Source organism: Cupressus sempervirens, chromosome 4 (genome assembly GCF_028749045.1).
Source record: "Cupressus sempervirens isolate cs-2001-9-10 chromosome 4, ASM2874904v1, whole genome shotgun sequence".
Classification (NCBI taxonomy): domain Eukaryota; kingdom Viridiplantae; phylum Streptophyta; class Pinopsida; order Cupressales; family Cupressaceae; genus Cupressus; species Cupressus sempervirens.
The window spans coordinates 130284523-130294192 of NC_143121.1; positions in this window are offsets into that span (position 1 = coordinate 130284523).

Below are 9670 nucleotides of genomic sequence, written 5' to 3' on the forward strand. Positions count from 1 at the left end.
TTTATGTATCCATAATTTTAGGAGTACGTCACCATGAGTGTTGCTAAGAGCACAGGACTTAGCCAGATGGAGGTACCTACATCATCATTTGAGGTCAGTATTGTGATATATGTACATAATGTATAGTTCATTATGCTCTAAAATCAAATTAAAAAAATGTATGTATTGTAAATTATAGGACCTCACCACTGCTGCATTTGGTAGTTTTGACAGTGCGCCTCCTCCCGTTACTGAGGGACACCCATCTCATGTGGTATAATTAATTTTTTTATGTAGTGAATATTTAATTTATTTGCAAGCTAGATTTTGAGACCCATTTCAATTAAGCAAGTACATGATGAGACGTGCCTCCTATTACACAGGGTGATACATCTACCTCACAAGGTGTTCGACATGACAAGACGACTCATATTACACATGATGATCCATCTAAGTCCTCTTTACATGGAGAAAAGAGGACATTTGATCAGATAGATTAGGTCTTGTTGGCACCTATAGATTGTGTTTTTATGATGTATATATATATATATAATTTATGATGTATGTACACTTTGTGTTAGGATAGTTAAAACTGTATGTAAGACCATGTTAAACTGTAGGTCCACATGAGCATGAAGAAGAAAAAGGAACTCATAGTCTATCTCATAGTGTTTGCAGATTTTTCAAGCTTATAGGTGGACAAAGCACTTGGAATTCTTCTTCCTCTTCTTGTCTATATTCTTCTTATTCCATCTACTTCTTCTTCTTCTTCTTGTGGGAGATCTTGGCCATTTTTTTTTTAAGGAAGCAAAATCATACACACTTCTTTTTAGTGCTTAAAATGAACCCCCAAATCATACTTAAATCCATTAAAAATTAAAAATTTGCAAAAAATAAAAAATCTTTTAACAAGTGAAACTAAACCAATCCAATCATTTGCATCCTTGCAACATCAAGGTTTTAGATGCATTCATGCAAAGTTAGGAACACTTCATTTTTGGGAATTTAAAAAGAACTTCAAGTTTCCATTTCAAAAGGTTCAAAATCAACACTAAGTGCACACTAAAATCTAAATCAAACTCAAAGCATCAGTCAAGGATAAAATGAACCTTATTTGCAAATATTTTAAAGTTCTTTTAAAAATCTCATGAAAACTAAGAGTCCTAAATGGTTGCCAAAAATTGTCATAAAAGTTTTGTTATTGGTTCCAAACAAATGTCTTGTTGCAAAATCTTGAATGTTTCTTAGGTTTTTCATGCATCAAAATAATCTAGGAATATCATTTTTGGGCTTCAAACATGCAAACTAGAACACAAAATCTTGAATGAAAAGCAAAGTCCAAAGAGTCATTTTCATTTTTGAGTCCAAAAACAATATTGAATGATCTAAAGTTAAAAAAAAGTACTTCAAAGTTCTTAAAACAACACACAAAATCTCAATCTTGAATGCTCAAAGGAAAAAAACTTGAATGTTTAATCACTTGTCTTTGAATGCATGTTGCTAAAATTACTCTTGAGTGCCATGGATTAAAATCAAGTTTTTTTTTGTTTTTATGAATGCATGATTAAAACAACAAATCCAATCTTGAATGCCATAGATCAAATAATCATCTTTTGGGGCATAAAAAGAATCCACATTTTTTAAATCTTCTAAGTTATAAAAACTAATAAAGACACTTTGAGTAAGTTTGTAGTTGGACTCACCCTCTTTAATCACCCATCAATTTAACCATTGGTTGCAATCTCAGTGCCATCTATGGGGATGGGTCTACCTAAGAGGGTGTTAAGTGCTCCACAAAGATCAAACTCCACTCACTTGGGTCTTTAGTGGTTTTTCTAAGTTAGAAAATTCTTTGAATGTGCATTAATCTCGCTCACACTTCATTTGGGCATAAAAATTGGACAAATCTTGACGTGGAGGGCCTCCGGGTGTGCGCTTGGCAATCGAGTTTCACACATCTTTGTTTTGGGCTTAAAACAAACTCACACTCAATCTTGAATGCCTAACAATCAATGAACATTGCATGGTTTGGATGCATTTTCAATGACGCTCGCATTTCTCATGTTGACGATCTCTCGACTTTTATTATGCTGATGATGCTGTCAAATTGGAATGAACATTGTATGCCATAATCACAAGTGTCTTCAATCATAGCTTACAAAATCTAAATCATCAATTGGAATGAATGTGTGTCTTTTAAAGTCCAAGATCATGTATGTGGTCTTGTTTTACACTTTTTAGGAGGCCTGCTTGGGGATTTCATCACCCCTTGGGACGACCTCAACTCCAGTGTTCTGGCGGAGTATAAAAATTGGGAGGTGAATCCAAAGACACCTCTCTTGGAATCAAGATTTTGTCACTCGGGCTAAGCCTCAAGGAACTTTATACCCTTGAGAAGTGAAAGAGGAGAAGTGGGTTACTGCTCCTCTCGGCTGTGTGACATCTTTTTGGTTTCATCTACGGATTTGGGCCTCACATACCTTACATATATTGAGGACTCCCTACCTGTAACAAATTTCATCCTTGTAGAAAGCTTCCTAGGATGTTGGTGTGTTTGACGTGCTTGCTCCAAAATTTTGTTTGCTTGTTTGTTCATAGCTTTTGAATGAATGTTTGCTAACTTTGGTCAAAATCCCAAAAAAGCAAAAATCTCCCAGCTCAAGGCATACTTAGCGTAGTCACTGCCTCATCAGAAAATCATCCAAGCTCCCCCGCTGCAACCGAATCTATCTAGTTCCTTGCTTTAGAACAATCCCAAATCCAAAGTCTCTCCAAATCATCCCCCCCATCCAGGTAGCAACCCAATCCAAAATCACACCCAAGCCTTTAGAGAGTTATTGTCATTCTGCTAGAATTTGCTATCCAATCAATCCAACCAATCCACCAACCTCAACAAGGTTATCCCTTTGACAGAGCTTTGTCTAGGGTAATATAGCTTTGTCACTTGTTATCCCTCATCACCTTGAGCTAAAGGTTGGGATCCACAAGATGTCAATCTCGTGTCATGCCCATAGGATCATTAGTCTATCCTTAAGTTGACACAATCTCCACCAATCTAGCGCATAGGAAAGAAAAACTCTCACTTTTTGACAACATGTCCTTGAAGTCTTCCACCCACAAGAAAGCCAAAAATCTCCAGCCAATCCTCCTTAGGTTTGTCATACAGCTTTGACTCTCCCTAGGAAATCTTTCATCAGCCAATCCAAAATCTGTGCTTAATCCAAATCCAACCATGAGCTTCCGTGTTCATCCATATGCAAGACCCCATCCCCATCAAACTCATCATCAAAGCATGAAGTACCAATCCTATCATGATGTGTTTGGTCGCATTGTCCTTGCTCCCGCCACCTCCTATTCCAATGATAATGAAAATCTTATTGACTATGACAGGTATATTGAAAGCCTTAGAAACATTCCCCCAAGCATCCCCCAAAATCCAAGAGTTATTCCAAACTATCTAGTCATGCCATCTGATATCTCAGCTTCCCCTCCATCACTCCATCAACCAAGCTTCCAATCTTCCACCCCAATCACACTAGCTATTCCTGTCAATCCACCTCCACCTCCGACACACGAGTCTCCAAGGAATCTCCTAGAGGAAATACAAGAAAAGTTGCCTCCAACAATCGATAATCCATGTCATCTAATCCAACCATGTGAAGTAGTCAGTAATGAAGCTTCCCCATCTATAATATCACCTCCATCTCCCATAGCTATCATCCCCATACCATCCATCAAATTGCTTAAAATCCTTCCACTTCTCGCAAGCATCAAAATCCCACCACCTATCAAATCCCTCCAAATCTTATCCACATTGCCACCAAGCATTTCCCAAATCTCTCGTAATGACCCTTATGCATCCATCTTCTACTCACCCATCTCCACTACTGAATCTCCCATCTATCCATCCACTGCATTTAAAGAATCCATCCCTTCACCTCCTATCGCACCATCCACTCCAATCCAATCCTATCAAGATCTTGCCCAAAAGCATGTTGATATCCCCCAAAGCACAAAAGAAGATACCATCATGTCATGTCTTCCATCCATAGTGCAGTGACCATCTCCTCCATCTCCAAAACCTCAAGCCATATCTCCTCCACTACAAGATATCGTGTTATCCCACCAGCTACATCAAGATCCTATCCTTCCATCTCCCCCGCTCCATGCTTCCATCTTACCACCTATCCAAGCTATTCCACGATCTATAATCTACCCTCTTGGTTCACTTACATTCATCCATGGTGGCCCTCTCTCAGCTGAAGAATTAAGAACAGTATCTCCCCATTGCAATACACCTAATAAATCACTTCTACCATTTTCTGCAAGCAAAAACTTTCCTCAGCTTGTTCAAATGCTCAATCGACGGCATTATCAATGTCAAGGTTTAGGACCACAAGAGCAAGGAATCAGAGAGCCTATTATTGCACAAAAAAATCTAGGATTTCATGGTCTTGGATATGTATCCAAAGGCTCACCATCTAAAGGCGTTGGTACACCACACCCCCAAACCAAGCCTATCTCCAAGCCCACCATGTCAACCTCCCATCACTCCTTCAAGAAATCTTATGTCATCCCCCCTCCAAAATCTTTGCAACCCAAAACAAACTACCATATCCCCCCTTCATTTGCTAAATCCATTTTGGGTCCCTATGTCCCAAAATCTACCATCCTCCATCCTCCTATCAGCCATCATTCAAATTCTATTCCCTCCATTCCTATGCAAGATCAGCAAAGGCACATATCGAGGCACATCATCCATCATCATCCCCTACATGCTCTTTCATATCCTCTCCATCTCACAAAGCTTCTCCTAACCATCTTCCCAAAGCTTACCACAACAATGTGAATGCCAACTTCAAAATGCATAAAGCTAAAAATCCACATCCTAGGCAATCATATGTCTATTCTACAAGACACACTCCAAAAAGGCAAAATCCAATCAAAGAATGCAAAACAATGCAAAAGCCTATGAAAAGAAAATCCAAAACCATGTGGATCCCCAAGAAAAAAGTTGAAACCCAATGCATAATGGCATCCACCATTGCTAATCCCCCATCTAGTGACTCGTTTCCCCCATCTCCTAACTCCATCTTGGGTGCCTATATCCCCAAGCGCACTTCCACAAATCCTCCATCAAACCTACATCTACCATCTATCCCCCATATGCTCTTTTCACACCCGTCCCAACATGTGCCAATGTTGATCCTGCAAGCATCCCCATCTCATGCTCCTTTCCAGCCCTTTCATCCCTTCATCTCCTACCATCAATCTCATCTAATCCGATCTATTGCATAAATCACACATCCAGTTTACCAAAAGCTAGCAAAAAAATTGAACATTCCAATAGCTAGTGAAAAATCCCAAAAAAGCCAAAGATAGCTGAAGAAAGCCAAAATCATTCCAGCTAAGTCCAAAGTCAAAAAGTCAAAAAAAAAAAAAAGAAAAAAGAAAAATAAAGCGTCCACTGGTGAAAACTTGGCAATTCAAGCGCCTTGGACAAGTACCATGATGAAAACTTGGCAAACAAGCATCATGCGTAATCTAGCCATCCCTAGCTTAGCCTATCATCCTCATGCTTTTGGTCACATCTTGCCATGCAGCTCCTTCTTCCAATTTATCCACCTATCTTTCATCCTCTAGCTTTATCTATCACTATCCACCTATCTTTCATCCTCCAGCTTTTATCTATCACTATCCACCTATCTTTCATCCTCCAGCTTTTATCTATCACTATCCACTTATCTTTTGCAACCTCACCCCATCATCCTAGCTATCATCCATCTCCCTAACACCTTCACCTTTTCCATCCTAGCTTCAATCCTATCACATCCATCGTAAGACCTCCTTCCACATGTCATCTTCTAACTGGGGGCACTGTATTCCTTGGAGATCTTGTCTTGTCCATCCTCCCTTGTCATTGGTACCTCGCTCTAGGCTATCCTCATGCAAATCCAATGTCATCCTCTCATTAGCCATTCACTCTAGCACTGTCTATCAGCTCAGCTACCACCAACCTTAGCATTAGCGCCATCCTTGGTCGCACATCTATCATCATCATTGGATGCATCCTTCCAAATCCATATCTTACGCTATCACCTCATCCTTAGCTTTTGCATCTTACACAAAATTGAGCTATCCCACTATCCTCTCATCCTGAGCTTTTTATCCATCTATATCATACCTATCATTAGTCCGTTAGCTTGTACCATATCTTGATTAGCCCGCTTGTAAATATCTTGGTCTATCAGCTTGTACATCCTCTTTAGCTTAGTACCATTGTATCTATCCAGCTTACGTGTCAGTTCCTCCTTGCTCAACATCTTGCACACATCGCACAACCCTTGGTTAGCTATCCCAATGCATCCTTTAGCTAGATCTCCTATCACTAAAGTGTTATCCTTCTTAGTTCAGCTTGCTAGACGCATCACTCATCCAGATCCACCAGCTTAGGTGCTCTCCGATAGATCCTTGTAGGATATAGCTTTCCTCATGTCTGATCTTGGTCTGTTAGTACCTCGTCCTACCCATCTCGTTGGCAAATGTTTCTCTTTTGGATTTTCACTTTCTTTTGATTTGGAATCTTCCCTTTTGGGTCTTGAAGTATCTTTTCCAAACAATATTTTTGTTCTCTCCTCAAAGTTGCCACAATCTTCCATATCATGGTATACTGCGAATGGGGCAATCTGGGCATAAGGTCTTGATCAAGTCTTTTGTTTGTTTTTCTTTTATGCTTGTGGGTTACCCAGTGTCAGTTCCACACTACTTCCTCTTGGACTCATGTGTGATGCTAGGGCAATCCTTGCATGATTGTTTTGAGTCATTCTGTCAGTCCTCTAAATAGTTGGTGAAAAGGCCTTGATGTTCTTGGTAACCTTGGCAATTAACCAACAGTCCTATAGCAAATCTAGTGCTCAACTACATGGTGGTACTTCTCTTTGAAGTATCCCCCCCGCTCAAAAAGCTTCAATGGTTTTCCTTCATCTCCATTATCCCCCATCCATATCCAACATCCATCTCTCCTACCCTACCTTATGCATCAGTATCTCTTTGAATCACTCCTCACCTTTAGCTTTAGGGATCCACAATCCTAGTCTTAGGGATCCACCAATCCAAATCAATCCACCAAGCCTCATCTTTCGAGATCCACAATCCTAGTCCTAGGGATCTCCGAAACCCATCTTCCACCAATCTGACTCTTTGAAATCCTGTTGCATTAGCTTTTTAATCCCCTCATCCATCTCCCCATCCTAGATTCCTTTTATAGTGCTCCACTCCTTCATCCTCTGCAATCCCTGAGATCTTAAGTTTACTTCCTCTTGTGCCTCTGATTCTCCCTTTATCATTCTCCCGTAGTGAGAGTTTGAGCTAACTAAACCTCTTCTCTTAAGCCAATCTGAGTCTCCTTGCTCAGCACAGATTCTTGTACTTTTCAAGAAGCCGTCAGCCTCGCTTTCTCTCCCTGTCGCCTTCTTGAGGGGGCATCTCGCAATCCATTCTCTCCTCTTCTGCTCTAGCCTTAGGCATCTTATTTTCTTATCTTTGATGCCATGCCACTTGCAGCATCACATCAAAGAGGGGCAAAATGTAGACACCTAAAAACTTTTAGAAAATAAAGTATTTTTATTTTCTGAAAAATTCCTGATGACATCATCATTTATTAATTAATTAATTAATTAATTTTTATGCCATTAAATCCCTTTATCTTAATTAAAAATATTTAATTAAGGAATCCCTCCCAAAAATGTTTAAATCTTATTTCCTTATTTATTAATTATTTAATTAATAAATTGACCAAAAAACCCAAAATAAATTAAAAATTTATTTTTTGCCCAAAACTTGGCCAATTTCCTTAAGACCAATAACCTCTTCCAAAATCTTCTAATCCTTCTTTAATTTCGATTAAAGGCTAATCTCATCATTTCCTACCGCTAACCCCAACTCAAAATATTTAATCAAGATTAAATTTTAATCCTCATGTTTATTAAAAATATTTTAATAAATATCTCCTCAACCCAAACCCTTGAAATAAATAAAACTTTATTTATTTCATAAAATCTTATCCTAGGAAGTTCTAGACTCTTCTAGAAAGTCTTCATCCTCATCCAAAGCCTAGACTCTTCTAGAAGATGTCTTTAACCCTAATCCTAATCCCCTCCTAACCTTGTCACATTCCCTAAACATGGGTTAAGACTTGCTAACTCAAGCCAAAGTTAACAAATATCTCCTCCTTCACCCACCCTCATTAATTGCAATCCACTTGCCATCCACTTGCCTAGTCCTAAGCCATCTCTAACCCTTCCTCTAATCATTTTTACAACCCTAAGCAAGCTTAAAACCCCCCTAAACCCTCAAATTCGAATTTCATGGTATCTCTCACAAATATCCTCAACCAAAAAACTTTATAAAGCTCACAAAGTCATAAATGTTCTTACAAAGCACTTATGAAGGGTCTTTATGAAGATTTTATCTCTTGAGCCTCCTTTGTTGACTCATCCTTGCCCTTTCCTCCATCCTCTCACCATGTGACATGTGTCACTCTTTGATTGGTTGTAAGGAAGCACAATCCATGTGCTCTCCTCTCATGCAATCTAAGCCCTCCATGAGCTTTTTCCCATCCTTGCATCTTAGCCCTCAATCCCTCAAGCCTCTTGCCTATAAATTGGATCCTTCCTTTTTGCAAAATAACACAATCCATGAAGTAAAGTCATAATGCCATTTTACATTAAAACCATACACTCACACCCAAATTCCAACTCCATTTGAAGCACTTTTTGAAGCATAAAGCTTGAGCATACATCCTATCTATTTAGACAAAGCTACTCAACAAGAGAGCTTCTCATTGAGAGAGCCCATTAATGGCTCATATTCTCAATTGAGAGCTCATCTTAGTCTATCTTGAAGTTTATGAATTTTTTTAAGTTTGTAGAAGCTTTATTTAAATTTGGTTTCTATTAACATACTAACATTGCTCATATACACTTACTATGTGAAATTGCACAAGATGTTGATGTTCGATCCACTTTAACACTTAAATTTGCATAAATTGTAATTGAGACCTGAATAAGAGGTATATAAGTTCTCTAAATTGGTATTGACAACACAAACATACATGTAATTAAATTATATAAGTACATATATATAAAAATAATACAATAATGAAAAAACTTACATGTGTTTGATTTAAATGTAGTCATCCCACTGTACCATCTGCATCCTCTCTCTTTTGCAATGCATCTATGATTGTCTCGTGCTCGTCCATTGAAATTGTCCATAATACCTTATTGGCGGGTCTCCCTTTGTACCTTTCTAATTTGATATTTGTTGCCACAACCAAATGAGAATAGTGTAAAATCTTCTTTTCAGTTTGGTAGTCTTCAAATACTGGCAAACCATTTCTTCTTGTTAGGTATCTACGTAACCAGGTGCCAGCTACAACAACAGACCTGATTGGATACTCAAAACCATCATTGTCTACTTGATGACATGTCATTTTTTTCTTAGGTTCCACACATCTAGCTAGCCAATACTCAGTCTGTTCATCATTATCACTAGGTGCAATAACAACATAAACATGTCCTACAAGATAAGATAAAGTATAGAAACACTTTAATCACTCATGTACATATGCAAATTATATAAATTGAAGCATGAGATCGCAAAAAAATCTAATTAAATTGTACATACCAGG